Source organism: Anticarsia gemmatalis, chromosome 30 (genome assembly GCF_050436995.1).
Source record: "Anticarsia gemmatalis isolate Benzon Research Colony breed Stoneville strain chromosome 30, ilAntGemm2 primary, whole genome shotgun sequence".
Taxonomy (NCBI): domain Eukaryota; kingdom Metazoa; phylum Arthropoda; class Insecta; order Lepidoptera; family Erebidae; genus Anticarsia; species Anticarsia gemmatalis.
In genome coordinates, this window is record NC_134774.1 from 2,595,091 (window position 1) to 2,613,118 (window position 18,028).

Here is an 18,028-nt window from a genome sequence, read left to right on the forward strand (position 1 = left end):
CCTCGGCAAGCGTGGCCTAACCTCAGAGATCGATCCGCGCGGCTGTTGTTATAACTAAGCTTAAACTAGCAAGTCATTCAGACCATAGAGATAAACGAACTCAACTCAAAGAATACATTTTCAAAGACAACATTTTGCATGTTTTAGTCCATATTTACATTAAAATAAGTTTTGTTTGAAAACTTTACAATTTTAAGATCTTTGTTGTTATTTAAGATGTCAAAAATAATAATGGATTATTTAAAAATCACAATTATTTATGCTTTTCAACTTTATATTCTAACTAGCGGATCTGGCTAGTAACTGTCACTGTGGCGCAGTCGGTAGTGAATCCGACTGTTGAGCATGAGTTCTCGGGTTTGGTTCTTGGGTCGAGCAAAGTATTGGACTATTCTAATTTATATTAGAATGTTTCTTAATATTAGCCCGGAGTTTGGTAACGTGCCCGGAATATGGCAATAGACCCGCCCTCTGTTACATGAGACTAACATTGTTAATAGCGAAACGTGGGTGTATTTCATACACATGCGAGTATAACAGGTATTATGAAACTATGATGATTCAGGGTACCGTGTTACCCAGGTAACTGTGTTGTGGAGGTCAGATAGACAGTCGCTCCATGTAAAATACTGGTATTCAGCTGCATCCGGTGAGACTGGAAGCCGACTCCAACATAGCTTGGAAGAAAGGCTAGGCTATAACAATATCATTCGGAGAAGTCATTGATCTGGCTTAAGTCCGAACCGTCGACCTCTTGCATGTGCAATAAATGATGCTTTTCATACATTTTTAAAACCTTTGGCGATTGAAAAAAGTGGTAGTGAGTTTGTTGCTGAATTTTCTCATAAGGCTGTACACTTTCCGAGCTAGTGGTAGATTCAGTAATTGTAACGACTATCGTAAGTGTCAATATTTGACCTAAATTAATAAGTGATTTGATTTTGATTTTTCAATACGAAGTTTTCAAAAAGCTATTTTTGCAAACCACATAAAGAAACTCTCGGCGAATATATTTAAAATGAAATTTCAAGGTTTTTGAATATTTTAACGCATTTTAGTGTTAGTTATTAATATTCTATTCTATTACAATAGGCCTGTTTGTGAATTATGAGTTAAAATTTGTATATAAGACAACTTATATTTGCTAATAAGTACATACGGACTTTAGTTTTCGGAGAGAAAGCAACTACATACTTTAAAATGAAGACCTTCTTTGCTATTTGCCTTTTCGTGGTAAGTTTTTAATAATTTATTGTATGGTTAGTCAACCTAGTGTCAAAGTAGTGTAAGTGTTTGTGGTGAACAGTTGTTATGTTAAACAACAAGCGTGACTTGTATCACGGAGACGCTCAGCTCAAACACTGCACCTACATCTATGTAATGTACAAGTTAACACACTGAGCGTTTACTGATCAGTGTGTGCAACTAGATATGAATGTATTAATAAGACTTCTTTTATTTTTAACCCTCGAAAACAAAATTTCGAAATTTCATGATTTTGAAAGTCTATTAACGCAGGATACATTTGACCCCAGGAAATTATTCCACGCGGATAATATCTCATGAACTATAATTGTCAGCCCATTGTGTGTATCTGAAGATCGACCAACATCTATTTTTCATACCCCTTAATGATAAGGGAGAAACCCCTTATCATTAAGGGCCATTTCTTTTTAAATTAATGTGGTAAAACAACATTTGCCAGGTTTGTTGTTTGTTTGTCGTATGGTTAGTGGTCAACCTAGTGTCAAAGTTGTTCAAGCCGCCCGAGAGGCCTTTGACGTGGTTTAACGACTGTTATCTTAGTAGACAACAACCGGGAGCGATTTTTTACGTGCCCTCCGAAGCACGGAGACGCCCAGTTCAAATACCACTATACGGTCACCCATCTATGGAATGACCGGGTGAATGAATTTGTTCAGCTAGTGATTTATAACAATATATTTTTATTACTAGGTATATCAATTTATTTCAGGTACTCGCTACCGTCGTAGTGGACGCCGGGTCTCTGATTCTAAGACGGGGTAAGATTATAATAATTTTGTATATTACTGTCCCACTGCTGGGCAAGGGTCTTCTCCCGTAATGAGGGAGGGATTAGGCCTTGAGTCGATTAGGCCTAGTGCGGGTTGGGGACTTTGCATACCTTCAAGAACTGTGTTATAGAACTCTCAGACATGCAAGGATGCATCACGATGTTTTCCTTCACCGTAGGAACAAGTGATAATCATTTCTAATACACACATAACTTGTAAAAGTCTTTGGTGTGACGCCTCAGGTTCGAACCAACCACTTGCGTGGAAAGTGCCCATTTAAAACACTTACATGTAAGTAAGTACTTATTATATTTAATTTTAAACATATAGATTTGGATGAGGAATCAGCGTCGTCCCCACCGGCGCCCGAGCCTTCATCGGAGCCCGAACAGAAGACAGATGAGAGCCCTGTCCCCCCTCCGTCAGAAGAACCTTCCACTACCGAAGGTATAGACACCACAGTCACGGAATCTTATGCCGAGGACCCTTCGTCCGCAGCCCCCTCAGACGATTAATTCAATACTTTTTATAACCACATTGTCACTTTGTCGTAACTTTAGAAATAATAGGTTAAAGGCACGTTAAATTACGGGTCTCGGCTGTCATTTTGAAATCTTTGACAGTCGTTTACAACAGCTAGAAATAATAGATATGCCTTAAAGGCACGTTAAATTACGGGTCTCGGCTGTCATTTTGAAATTTTTGACAGATAACAACAGCCGCATCGATCTCTGATGTATAGATGGGTAATGTTTTGCATATGGAGTTCCTCCGTGTTTCATAAGCAACATTAAATTCTGTGTTCCGGCTGTCATTTTCTAAGATCTCTGACAGTCGTTAACAGTAGTCAGAAGCTTGAAAGTTTGACAACCAGTCTTATTTAGTATCGTGTTATAACCCAGGAAACTGTGTTGTGGAGGTCTGATAGACAGTCGCTCCATGTAAAATACTGGTATTCAGTGTCGACAGAGTGATGATGTGGTACGGCTTTCTTTAGTTAAAAATGATGTTATTTTAGTTATTTCAAATTGTTTTGGTTTTAATTTAATTCTGTGAATAAAAGATTTAGAACATATTAATTAAGGATTTTTATTTGACTTCAAACTGTTTACACCCATAAAATCACACCTTTTTCCTATAGAGCTAGACGGTGATGAGAAAACGTCACTTGGTACGATCCTTACAAACTTCCTTTCCTTTCTTTGTGAGGCGCTCATAACCAGTTGTGCTCACGGGTCGGTAAACGATCTGTGGGTTAAGCGACCTTTGGCGCGGTCATTCTATAGATGGGTGACCGCATAGTGGTATTTGAGCGTCTCCGTGCTTCAATAGGCACATAAAATGTTGGTCCCGGTGGTTGTCAATTAAAATAACAGTCGTTAAGCCATGTCAAAGGCCTACGGGCGGCTTGAGCAACTTTGAAACTAGGTTAGTCACTAACCATACGATAGATAGATAGAACTTCCTTTCCTTCATTCACATCTATAGTTACATGTTATCATACAATACCTTTATTCCTCTACCCAACCGGCACTTGGCCAGCGTGGTAGACTCAAGGCCTAACCGCTCCCCCTCGTTTGGGAGCAGACCCTTGCCCAGCAGTGGGACAGTAATGGGCGAAAAAAAGAAAAACATTTGATAACAACCATAATATTGTCGTTATATATTCGTAAGCTTAATTTAGTTTTTCTTTGTAGGGTTTCTGTATTGCCCATAGTCTAGTTATACGATGCGTCACAGTTGCTGAAAGTTCTCGAAAATTAGCCAATACCTATGTATAAATAATATATTACTGACGCAAGTTTGATTTTCAATAAACAAATATTTATATATTATACAAATATATACTTTGTTATAATTTTACGAACATCTGTGAATACTTCTACCTAATATGTAGAAGCAACTGTTCAAATCTTATTACTCCATTCTAATATTATAAATGCGAAAGTTTGTGAGATTGTATGTATGTTACCCTTTAACGTAAACTACTGAATGGATTTTGATGAATTTTGTCACATAGGTAGTTTATAGCCTTTCTTCTAACTATGTTGGAGTCGTCTTCCAGTCTCACCGGATGCAGCTGAATACCAGTATTGTACATGGAGCGACTGTGTCTATCAGACCTCCACAACACAGTTATAACACAATACCCTTCGGTCAGACTGGTTATCAGACTTTCAAGCTTCTGACTACTGTTAACGACTATCAAATATATTTAAAAATCAAACTCAAAATCTGGGACCCACAATTTAACGTGCCTTCGAACCAACGAAACACGGCAAGCGTAGCTTAACCTCAGAGATCTATCCGCTGTTGTTAACTAAGCCACGAGCTGCTTAGTAAAATAATTATCACTTGTTCCAACGGTGAAGGAAAACATCATAATGCAACCTTGCATGTCTGAGAGTTCTATAACACAGTTCTTGAAGGTATGCAAAGTCCCCAACGACCCCAACCCGCACTAGACCTAATCGACTCAAGGCCTAATCCCTCCCTCATTACGGAAGGAGATCCTTGCTCAGCAGTGGGACAGAGTAATAGGTCAATTTATTTTTATGCAACACTAGAGGCCGCACGCGACGACATCTGCGTGGAAACGCTTCCATAACCCGTTATTCCCGTGTAAATACCGATCCCTCGGCAACTCCGGGATAGCCTACAAGTTATTCTGGGTCTTCAGCTACCTATATACCAAATTTCATCGTAATCGGTTCAGTAGCATTTGCGTGAAAGAGTAACAAACATCCATACATACCTACAAACATACTCACAAACTTTCGCATTTAAAATATTAGCAGGATTCGGGGCTCCCGGAGAGGCTGAAAGATTTTCATAGTAAAAGAAGTCGCAGTAATAACTTAGTGTTATAATTAAATGGAACCAATTTTAGTTACGGTAGAGGCCTCTTTTCCAAGGTTTTAACAAACATACAAACAAAGACATATGTCTTACTAATTATATAACAAAAGGGCCTAACAAATTACGAATTATAACAGGGTTGTCACGTACGAATTAAGTTTATGTAATACTAGCTTTTGCCTGCGACTTCGTCCGGTTTGTGACTTAGGACAGAATTTTCATACAAACTTTCATCCCCTATTTTATTCCCTTGGGGGTAGAATTGATCAAAATGCTTTCTTAGCGGATGCCTACGTCATAACATCTACCTGCATGCCAAAATTCAGCTCGATCCGTCCAGTGGTTTGTGCTGTGCGTTGATAGATCACTATGTCAGTCAGTAACCATTGACCCGGCAAACGTTGTTTTGCCATAAAGATTTTTAAAAACATAGTGTCACTAAGGGGTATGAAAAATAGATGTTGGCCGATTCTCAGACCTACTCAATATGCTCACAAAATTTCAAGAGAATCGGTCAAGCCGTTTCGGAGGAGTACGGTAACTAACATTGTGACATGGAAATCTATACTAATATTATAAAGCTGAAGAGTTTGTTTGATTGTTTGTTTGTTTGAACGCGCTAATCTCAGAAACTACGGGTCCGATTTGAAAAATTCTTTTAGTCTTAGATAGCCCATTTATTGAGGAAGGCTATAGGATATATAACATCACGCTACGGTCATTAGGAGCGGAGAAGCAACGAAAAATGTTACAAAAACGGGGAAAATTTTGACGCTAGCGAAGTTGGGCGGGTCAGCTAGTTTGATATATAAGATAATATTTATTATATTTTTTGTCATTCGAGCCAGCCCTGTTTTAGCATAAATAATAAGTACAATAGAATATTAAAATATTGTTATATTACGCACTAATTCAAGTACTAAGTAGTTATAAATACGGATGATTTGTGTAACATATTGTCAATCGTTGAAACAATCACCAACATGAAGTTCTTTGCTATTTTCTTCTTGCTCGCTTTATTGGTAAGAAACTTATTTATTTACTTCTTATCGTATAGTTAGTCAACCTAGTGTCAAAGTTGTTCAAGACTGAAAACCGTTGAATTGGCTTTACGACTAAATTATCTTAATTGACAACAACTAGGACCGACATTTTACGTGCGCTCCGAAGCACAGAGACGGTCCTCTAATACCACCATTTACACATAGTTCGTGCTAAAATTTGTTCTTTGCACTGATCGTTTACTGACCGTTGAGCAATTAGCAATGAGTGTCTAAAAAAATAATTATAATGTTAATATTTTTATTAAAACCATTCCACGATAAACTTAGTTTGGAGTTTGGCGAAAGCCATCTTAAATGAAATAGTATGACATGCCCTTTCCTCTTGTGTTAATTATTCCGTGAAATTCCGTGGCTCGTGATCGTCACACAGGACTACGAGAGTGATGTAATAGAGAGTGTACCTGTGTATTGTACACATGATACTATAAACAAACTACATCACAGTTGACTAGTTTCAAAGAAATTGTTGACGACCGAATATTAGTGTGAAAGATTATTTAATTTTATTATTGTTTTTTACAGATCAGTGCAGTGCTCTGCGCCCCACAGGAGGTAAGTTAAGCTGTCTTTGACAAGGACATTACATAGATGGTCTTTTTTAAAGACAAGTCCCGCACTAAGAATTGCTCTTGTGTCGCGGGGACTATTACAAGCATACAAACAACGGACACAAAGCACAACCAGACCCGAAACAATTATTTGTGAATCGCACAAATAATTGTTTCGTGTGAGAATCGAACCCACGACCTCCCGACGCAATGGTAGCGGCGTAGTGCCCTAAACTACTGCGCCACGAGTCAAGTCAAATGCAAGATGCAAGCTTAGTGGTATTTTTTTTCACAGTAATAGCCGCGTGCCCCATATATCTATATAAGTATGTATTTAAAAGTATATAAGTATATTTATCAGTTATTTGGTTACCATACAAGTTCAGCTTGGTTTGGAATCAAAGAACCGTGTGTGGGTTGTCCAATGATATTTAAATTTTTAATAACAAATAATATAATTTTTATGACTTATGTGTGTTCGGTAGTGTTGGTAGCAGCTCCTTACATCATCAATGATTTATACCCAATAGAAATATTGTCAAACCATTTGACGATTAAAAAGAGTGGCCAGGAGTTTGTTGGCAGCTCTTCTCATTGGCCCTACCTTCCGAACTGGCGGTAAATTCACTCTCTGTATCATTGACTATCATAAGTGTCAGCATTTGAACTACATGAATAAATGATTTGATTTTGATATTGTGGTAGTGGTTATATATTTAAACTAGCTGAACCGCGCAACTTCGCTTGCGTCACATAAGAGAGAATGGGTCAAATTTACCCCTTTTTTGTAACATTTTTTATTGATACTATAGCCATCCTCGATAAATAGGCTATCTAATACTGAAATAAATTTTCAAATCGGACCAGTAGTTCCTGAGATTAGCGCGTTCAAACAAACAAACAAACAAACTCTTCAGCTTTATAATATTAGTATAGACTTGGTTACCATACAAGAATCAAATGACCGTGTGTGAGTTGTCTCGAAATATTTATATTTTGGTTATAACTTGAAATACTTTTGATTACAGGCTGATAACAGTCCCGAAGCGAAGGGAGGTGAGGGCACCGTGGACGATGAGGTACCTAGTGATGGTCAAGGAATGGCCGAACCCGCGGAGGGCGGTGACCTCGAGGACTAACAGTGGTGTAGCGTAGCGGGGGCAGAAGAGGGCGGCAAAATTTAACAATAAATAAAAGAAAAATTAAACCATTTTGAGAAAAACCAGAAGTGGAAGCAAATAAAAGAAAATACCAATCACATACTGTTTTACTATAAGTCACAATCTTTAAAAAACAAGCTCTTTACACATACAAATTGAATCACTTCAAAAATCAATTATACTACTAATCGTATGGTTAGTGCTCAACCTAGTGTCAAAGTTGTTCAAGCCCGAGGGCCTTTGTTGACGTGGCTTAACGACTGTTATGTTAATTGACAACAACCGGGACCGACTTTTAACGTGCCCTCATAAGCACGGAGACGCTCAATTCAATGATCACTATGCGGTCACCCATCTAGAACGACTGCGCCAAGGATTGCTTACCTAGATCGTTTACCGACCGGTGAGGGCAACAACTGGCTTTAAGCGCCTTTAAATTAACAAAAATTAATATGTTGACTCATTCGAAATCTTTTTGACTAATGCATGGAGACGATCAGATCTACAAATACCCTTATGGGGTCATCCATCTATAGAATTACCGCAGTAACCATCGCTTAACCCACTGGTCGTGAGCGCATGAGACTATGAGCGTTTCTGTATATAATTAGCGTTGTATTGGAGCTATATCGAATGAGTATCGGAGTTTAACACCCGGTTTCTGAGTTACATTTAGCGAGAGTTTATCTATTCAATAGCAATAAAATTCATACAAAAAAAAACGTTATAACCGCTAAATGTACTCAGAAACCGTGGGTTAGACGTTAGATACATTAAAAGCATGCAATTAGCCTTCAAAAACATTCATTGAATTATACTAAATCTGAACTAATGTATGGATGAGGGCGGCCCAGGACCGGTCCTATTGGCGCTCGATGGGGGAGGCCTTTGTCCAGCAGTGGACGATTCCCGGCTGAGATGATGATGATGATGATGATGATGAACTAATGTGACAATGAGAGTTCCAGCACCGTGCGTTAAGTTTTGTGAAACCAGAAGCGTAAACGAAGTTTAAAATTCAATCGGATGTTTCATCAGAGACGCCTGCGAAGATTTTCGACATTTTAAGACTTACGCGTCACTTTCAAGCGCATTTATAGTTCTAGATCATAGAAAGAACATTCCTCATTAATCGCGTTAAGTTACGAACCCTTAAATGTAAGTTATTGGGGATATAATTAATTTAATTTGGTGTGTGGTGAGTTCGAATGCCACCCAGGACAAATCTTTGTGTGATGAGCACGAGTATTTGTTCTGAGCCTGGTTGTCAATTTATCTATATAAGTATGTATTTAGAAGTATATAAGTATGTTTATCAGTTATTTTGTTACCATAGTACAAACTGCTTAGTTTGGAATCAAATAACCGCGTGTGAGTTGTCCAATGATATTTATTTAAATGCCGCAGTTATGTTGAAAGTTCTAAAACAATTGTTTCATACATATCACTCAGTCAAAACTACAAATGTTTACTTACGTGTACGCTGGAGCAACAGCGGCGACATCGCAAGGCTCGCGAGCTCGGCGCCGGCGCGTCTCGCTCCTGTGACGACACTGACACTTGCGGCGAGTGTATTACTACCTACTTACTAGTTATTATCACTTATTGTTACTTAATCATCACTAATCACGAAAATCTTGGAAAAATAATGCACAATGTTTAATTTTAACGTGTTTTTGATCGCCATCTGATGGGTACAATGTTCTAATAGGTGTTGCATATTAAGGCACCGCGAAAACAACAAACACTCACTACCTAATAATGATAAGCCATCAACACTATGGCGTCCTTATCGCAGTAGTTTAAATGAAATGTCTTTATTACACAAAACTGTAACTATTACTATTAAATTACACTAAAAACTAAAACAAAATAAAAAATAAGCGTCTTTTTTGCGAAATATTAAATTAAATTGTACTTTTTAGCGCGGGAAGTCATGATAAGAGTGTAAAGGACACAGGTTCGCACGTCACTGGCGGGATAGATCAAAGTACATCAAACGATGCGGCGTCGTGTGCGGCGACCAATAGCAACGTCGCTAGGGGAGAGAAGCTTTCATACTGTTTTCCTATTGGCTGATGTGATATTGTAGTAGCATTCTTTCTGATTTTAAAATTGTTTTTTTTTTCAGAGACTAACAGAGTAGGATTTTTTTTTTAATATTTTTTTTTTATAATGACTACTCCCGCACTAAGAATTGCTCTTGTGTCGCGGGGACTTTTACAAACATACAAACAACGGACACAAAGTACAACCAGACATGAAACAACTATTTGTGGATCGCACAAATAATTGTTCCGTGTGGGAATTGAATCCACGACCGCCGAAAGACCGAAGCAATGTAACTTTTTAGTGAAATAAAATAAACTACATTTTTATATCATTTATTGTACTCTTAATATTTATTTATAAAACTTATTACAAACATTATAAAATTATAAAATAAATAATCACATGTTTTCGTAAAATAATATTATTAAAACAAAAAATGGCTGCCAAAAATTAAATTTCTTATAAAAATCATTTATTCTCAATCTCTTACTAAAAGAATACCCGCTAAATATCTTTATATGTCTGAATATAGCAACAAGTCGCTGTGTAGAAGACGAAACATAAATACAGTAGACGTATACGCGGAGTGCGTGTGAGGGAACGGAAGCACGTCGTTGTTACGTCTCCCTCACACGCACTCCGCGTAATACGGTGCAAAAGTATTTCTTTTCTAGATTACTTTTTTAGGTAAATCGCTGGTCTGATACATATGACTCGCACTTGGCCAGCGTGGTGGACTCAAGGCCTAACCCCTCCCTCATTACGGGAGGAGACCCTTGCCCAACAGTGGGACATTAATGGGTTAAATTTATTGATTTAAATGAAATTTGATAGGACATCTTGAGGATGTTGTTAATTATTGTAATAATGTTTCTATCGGGCGAAAATATAAGCTCATATTGTTAATAAGAGATTGAGAATGAAATATTGTTTTGAAAAGTCGCTTAAATATATATTTAAACTAGTTTATCCACACTGCTGTGATTGTTTACAAACTTTTATTCCTTATAGCTGCCCCTTTTAAGGTTAATTATTGAAAAAATAAACATCAGTCTGTCTTTTACACTCTTATGGCTATACTAATAATATTTTAATAGCCCCGGCTGTCAATTTCAAAGATCATTGACAGTCGTTAACAGTAGTCAGAAGCTTGAAAGTTTGACAACCAGTCTTACCGAAGGGTATCGTGTTATAACCCAGGTAACTGTTTTGTGGAGGTCTGATAGACAGTCGCTCCATGTAAAATACTGGTATTCAGCTGCATCCGGTGAGACTGGAAGCCGACTCCAACATAGTTTAGAAGAAAGACTAAGTCATGACTAATATAAATATTTTAATAACATTAAGCGGTAAAACAATGCTCTCTTTTCTCAGACAAGTTAATAAAAATATATTTAAGCGACTCTTAAGTACATAATAATATAAAAAAAATACTTAAACTAAATCATTTATTTGTCATATACGCACTTAATACTAAAAAGTATTTTTTGGGTACAATTTTATATTCAAATACATAGTTTTATATATTTTTTGGGGTATTCAAAAACATTTTTATTTAATCACAATTAATGTAAAAAACTGCCTTAAAATTAAAATTATAATACTTTTTGTCTTATTTGAAAATAATTTGATTAATTTAATAGTAGAGTAGCAGTGATGGCCGGGTGGTATAAGTTGGTACCTCCCACGCAAGTGGTCGACAGTTCGAACCCGAGGCAACATACCAATAACTTTTACAAGTTATGTGTGTATTAGAAATAATTATCACATGTTCCAACGGTGAAGGAAAACATCGTGATGCAACCTTGCATGCCTGAGAGTTCTTCAGAACAGTTCTTGAAGGTATGCAAAGTCCCCAACCTGTACTTGGCTAACGTGGTGGACTCAAGGCCTAACCCTTCCCTCATTACAGGAGGAGACCCTTGCCCAGCAGTGGGACATTAATGGGCTAATATTATTTGTAAGTGTCGCCATCTACCGATTAAAATAATCAAATTATTTTTTTATCATTTTAATCTTATTACTAAAGAATATAAAGTCTTATTTTTAATATAATTTCTATTTATTTGGCGAAAATATATAATACTACTTATAGGTTAAGAAAGACAGAGTTTTGTCAGTTCATATGTAGAGTATTATCTCCGGAACTGCTGAACATAATTGAATAAAACATTCACTGTTTAAAAGACACATTATACGAAACAGACAAAGGTTGTTTTATAACATCACGGCTGCTACATCCGAAATTATAGGCAGAGGTGTTACAAACATCCACGTTTCGAAATTAACAATGTTAGTCCCATGTAATAGGGGGCGAGCTTGCCATATACTGGATTCGCTAACTCCGAGCTACTATAGAGAAAATAAAAAAATAATAGCATGTTTTGAAGGAAATCAAAGTAGTATAATATATTTTCGCCGTATAAATCTCCGTGTCATATGTACGGACACTGTGTGTAACAGCACAGCTCCGCTTGTACCGCGCATGTCAATGTGTCTGAAGCTACACACATATTCCGTTAGACATTAATCGGATATAGGTTAGACATTACGGTCATTAAAGGGACCGACTTTTTACGTGCCCTCCGAAGCACGGAGACGCCCAGTTCAAATACCACTATGCGGTCACCCATCTATGGAATGACCGCGCCAACGGTTGCTTCACCAACAGATCGTTTACCGACCGGTGAGCGCAACTGGCCTATTACCACGATTCGGTTTCATAGTTCGACAAATATTAGGTCGGGGAAAAAGTATTTTCGCATTATAATATGTATGAACTTGTAATATAATCTCTTTGGCTTCAAGAATCACAAATGAGTACACGGTTCATTAGGTTTCTTTCAGTGAGCTCGTGAGGTACCCAAATATCGAGCTTTTTTGTGTAGAGGAAAGATTTTATTACAAGTTCATACATACTAAAATGCGAAAAGACTTTTTCCCCGACCTAATATTTCTGAGCCGTAAGTGGTGAACCAAATATCTGTGTAGCATGAAACACACTGTACATATGACTTATCTAAAGACACAATACTATATAAAATTTGGCGGTCTTCAAACCAAAGACTTTTCGATATCAGTCCATAAGACATTTTGGAATAAGTTAAATATTTACGCCTGCAGGCAGAGGTATATGAAATACAAACAAACAAGAAAAAAGAGTGGCCTGGAGTTTGTTGGCAGCTCTTCTCATTGGCTCTTCCGAACTGGCGGTAAATTCACTCTCTGTATCATTGACTATCATAAGTGTCAGCATTTGACCTAAATGGATGAGTGATTAAATTTTTATTTTACACTCACGTTTCGCCATTAACAATATTAGTCCCATGTAATAGGGGGCGAGATTAATGCCATCTACCGGGCACGTTACCAAACTTTGAGCTACTATAGCGATCATACTAAGATAAAAGTACTTTGCCCGACTCGGGAATTGAACCCGAGGCTTCATGATCAGCAGTAGTATATACTATCAACTGTGCCACAGGGGTGCATATCTAAGTGGTTGGTACGGGAATCGAATCGTGATCGTTTTTGAAAATAATTTATTCCAAAATATCTTGTCATTTTTAATTACCAATTCATTTCTAATTCATAATTCGATGGGGCTAATGTCTACTTTAACTGCTGAAGAAATAATGCTTATATGAGTTAAGTAAACCTTGATGAAGTCATTACATAGATGGGTCTTAAAGGTCAACGATCAGTGTGTTAACTTGTACATTACATAGATGTAGGTGCAGTGTTTGAGCTGAGCGTCTCCGTGATACAAGTCACGCTTGTTGTTTAACATAACAACAGTTCACCACAAACACTTACACTACTTTGACACTAGGTTCACTAACCATACGATGATATAAAAATTGGTTACCGTGGTGACCTTAAGGCCTAACCTCTCTCATTGTGTAAGGAGACCCTTGCCTAGCAGTGGGACAGTAATCTATACTAATATTATAAAGCTGAAGAGTTTGTTTGTTTGATTGTTTGTTTGTTTGTTTGAACGCGCTAATCTCAGGAACTACTGGTCCGATTTGAAAAAATCTTTCAGTGTTAGATAGCCCATTTGTCGAGGAAGGCTATAGGCTATATAACATCACGCTACGACCGATAGGAACAGAGTACCAGTAAAAAATGTTACAAAAACGGGGAAAGTAATCTCTAATGTGACGCAAGCGAAGTTGCGCAGGTCAGCTAGTTCTCATATAAGCATTATCTCAACGGTAGAATAAAACATTTTTGAAAAACGCCTACTTACTTAACATTCTATGTTTTAGATAAAATGCTTTTTTTATAATAAAAATGCCGAAATTTGTACAAATTCTTAAATATACTACGCTTAATCGGTCTGCAACAACTTAGTAGAGAGTCTTTGTATGCAATGTTCGCGGTACGGAGGTATACAACCACTGAGTAACTAACACAAGAGGAAGGGGCATGTGGGCGTGGCGAGTGAGCCATATGGAGTACTAGCTGACCCACGCAACTTCGCTTGCGTCACATAAGAGAGAATGGGTCAACATTTTCCCCGTTTTTGTAACATTTTTCACTGGTACTCTGCTCCTGGTGGTCGTAGCGTGATGATATATAGCCTATAGCCTTCCTCGATAAATGGGCTATCTAACAGTGAAATAATTTTTCAAATCGGACAAGTAGATCTTGAGATTCGCGCGTATACTAATATTATAAAGCTGAAGAGTTTGTTTGTTTGAACACGCTAATCTGGTCCGATTTGAAAAATTCTTTCAGTGTTAGATAGCCCATTTATCGAGGAAGGCTATAGGCTATATAACATCACGCTACGGTCATTAGGAGCGGATTAGCAACGAAAAATGTCACAAACGGGGAAAATAATGTCCCATTCTCTCCTATGTGACGCAAGCGAAGTTGCGCGGGTCTGCTAGTGCAATAGTTAAACGGTCTCATGTCTTTCTTCATATACAACATTGTGTATATATGTACGTACGTCAATGAGCATACTAAGTAAATAATGGCGAAATATTTAAGAATTTGTTATTAACGCATATCTTACAAATAAGTGTCAGATAACCAATCTGCTTGATTTCATTCTTATTCTTTCTTAACGTATGGTTAGTGGTCAACCTAGTGTCAAAGTTGTTCAAGCCCGTAGACCTTTGACGTGGCTTAACGACTGTTATCTAAATCGACAACATTCGGGACCGACGTTTTACGAAAGAGACGCTCAGTTCAAATACCACTATGCGATCACCCATCTATGTAATGACCGCGCCAAGGTTTGCTTAACCCACAGATCGTTTACCGACCGGTGAGCGCAACTGGCTATGGGCGCCTATTGTAAAGTGATAGTAGATATTATATGAGAATAATTGTCAATATTCTTTCAGTTAAGTTAACTAACACTTATCTTAAAGATATGAAATTGAAAGCTAGATCAAATTGCTAAGATTAAGGCTATGGAATACATGGGGTCTCTATTTAGCGAATAATTATTTATTTATTAGTGGCAAGAATTGAAATTAAGTTTTGGGCAATTTTGTTTGTTTAGACAACTTTGCCTGCGATGGTAACTTTGCCTGTTAATAACTTTGCCAGCAAGGGCAAATTGAACTATCTGATCATAGTCCGGTCAAATTAGACCAAAAAATCAGTAAACCCACGACAAATTCAGGGGAAGCTGAAAATTCTTAAAATTGTTTAAATTATAATTATAAACATTGTCTTAAAAGTCCCAACCGATCCCATGTAAGGAAAAAATTTTAGCGGGGTAATAAGGTCCAAAAAATGAGTTTTTCGCGATTTTCTTGAAAACGGTAAGTTTTATCGCAAAATTACCCCAGACATAATTTGTAGATCAGGGAATTTCCTATAAAAAAGGTATCAATAATTTTTCCCTAAAAGCCACCGCTTCTGAGATATAACGATGCAAAAAATTGCGAGCGTCATAATACACTCATACACTACTTCAACTTGCTTTAGCAATTATAATATTACTAGCTGACCCGCGCAACTTCGCTTGCGTCAAATAAGACAGAATAAGTAAAAAAATCCCCGTTTTTGTAACATTTTTTATTGCTACTCTGCTCCTATTGGTCGTAGCGTGATGATATATAGCCTATAGCCTTCCTCGATAAATGGGCTATCTAACACTAAAAGAATTTTTCAAATCGGACCAATAGTTCCTGAGATTAGCGCGTTCAAACAAACAAACAAACAAACAAACTCTTCAGCTTTATAATATTAGTATAGATAAGAAGTTGAAATCGATGACATCATGGATGCTGATTTAATAATTAATATCGAAAATATAGTAGATAAATTTTTTTCATACAATGATATTGAAAATGATGAAATATCTGGAGCTTTACTTAATAAACTGAATCAAAAACTTAAGGATTATGAGGAACGAGGACCAACAGCGAAACTTTGGATTCAATATTTTTATATGGTTTCAATTCTTAAAGAGTTTTTAAGAGCTGAACGTATGGGGGATTGGAAAGCTCATTTAAACTGCGTCAAAGAAATGCTTCCTTACTTTCACGCGTCTGGACATTTTCCATATGCTAAGTCTGCACACCTATACTTGCAGGATATGCTACAATTAGAGAATTTCATAGATCCTGAAGTCTATAAAAAAATTTCAGAAGGATTCTTCACTGTGAGACGTTCAGACAAATTAAGCTGTGGCACTTCAACGGACATGGTAATTGAGCAGTCGATGAAAGCTATGAAGACAGATGGAGGTATTGCTCGAGGAAGAAGCACAAAACAGAGTGTCATAAGTAAATGGGTTTATAGTATGCATGCAATGAATACAGTTTGTGAAAAATTAGAAGATCTGGCTAATGTTAGGATGGATACGACCGAGCAGCATGTTGATGCAAGTGATTCACGAGTAAAAAAAGATGCTAAAGACTTACGAAAACTTTTGGAATGGTTCTCAATACATAATCCTTTTCCAGAGGTTTTGCATCGTTATATCTCAGAAGCGGTGGCTTTTAGGGAAAAAATTATTGATACCTTTTTTATAGGAAATTCCCTGATCTACAAATTATGTCTGGGGTAATTTTGCGATAAAACTTACCGTTTTCAAGAAAATCGCGAAAAACTCATTTTTTGGACCTTATTACCCCGCTAAAATTTTTTCCTTACATGGGATCGGTTGGGACTTTTAAGACAATGTTTATAATTATAATTTAAACAATTTTAAGAATTTTCAGCTTCCCCTGAATTTGTCGTGGGTCAAATGTCTAAATTGACCGGAGTATCAGCTGTTATTCGGAAATTTTGTGAAAAGCGAAATTCATAATACAACTTTGCCATCACAGGCAATTTTGAGGCATTAGAGATATTTTTCGGAATTTTTTTGGCAATGGGCAATGTTTGGCCATTGAAATTTAGATAACTTTGCCAATTTTAAATAAATATTTGTAAGCTTTTTTTTTGTTTTATTTAAATAATTATTCGCCATATAAACAATGATATTATAGGATTATTGTATTTATATAATAAATAATGTTGTGATATTACTACGTAGCTGCATCTGGAATAAAGAAACGCATATTTAAGAAATAGAAGATATTTACAAATTAAGCAAATATTTCCTAGAAAAGTTATCACGATCAAAAAAGTACTTGAATATATAACATTGATATGTTTAGCTAAGAAACTGTCTGGTCTAACATGAGTATAACTAATGCGACGCAAAAAATATAGACAAAAACAGGAGACTAAAATATTCATGAATATAAAACGCTTTTAAAATGTAAAAAATATCATATTTTCGATTACCGTACAAGGGGTTACTTAAGGCAAATTTGGATATCATTTGATAATAGAAATAAGTAAAATTGCTTGCATAAAAAGCTAGCGACGAATAAAATTGTAGCATTTTAAATAATGTAATTGACTTGAAACAAACTCATTTATTTCCATTTAAAAAATAAATCCCTTATTAAAAATTATCTCTATTCTACTTTTGACAAACCGCAATTCGTTTGTCATTCACGCCTGCCCCATATAAGTGCTATGTTGTAATGTAAGTTCCCGAATTAGAAAGAAAGAAAGATGTTTATTGTCACATAATATTAGTGTACATTTTAGAAAATCCTTACCGTGCCATGTCTCTATATTTACGAGATGTCAAAATTTGTAAGATTTAATATAAAATTGTTTGAACTCAGGTCAAATGTTAACAAAAGGAAAACTACGCACGTTACTCTCAAGATGCCTGCGCCTTCCCTGGAGTTGTTTCGTAAAAATTGCACATACATGGCACCGTTAATATATAACTCCTTACCTGAATCAATAGTGGAACAGCGTGACAATAAATTCTG

The 18,028-nt window shown here is 36.7% G+C and overlaps 1 protein-coding gene across 3 annotated transcripts in view; it reads right to left on the bottom strand.

Moving 5' to 3' along the window:
* Positions 1–10,035: 10,035 nt before the first annotated feature.
* Positions 10,036–18,028, bottom strand: part of alpha-Cat (catenin alpha) — a 71,958-nt gene continuing 63,965 nt past the window's right edge. For all 3 annotated transcript variants that reach the window (XM_076133739.1, XM_076133740.1, XM_076133738.1), the window contains one exon: positions 10,036–17,235. The gene's annotated coding sequence lies outside the window, so the exon portion shown is untranslated. The remainder of the gene's footprint in view (positions 17,236–18,028) is intronic.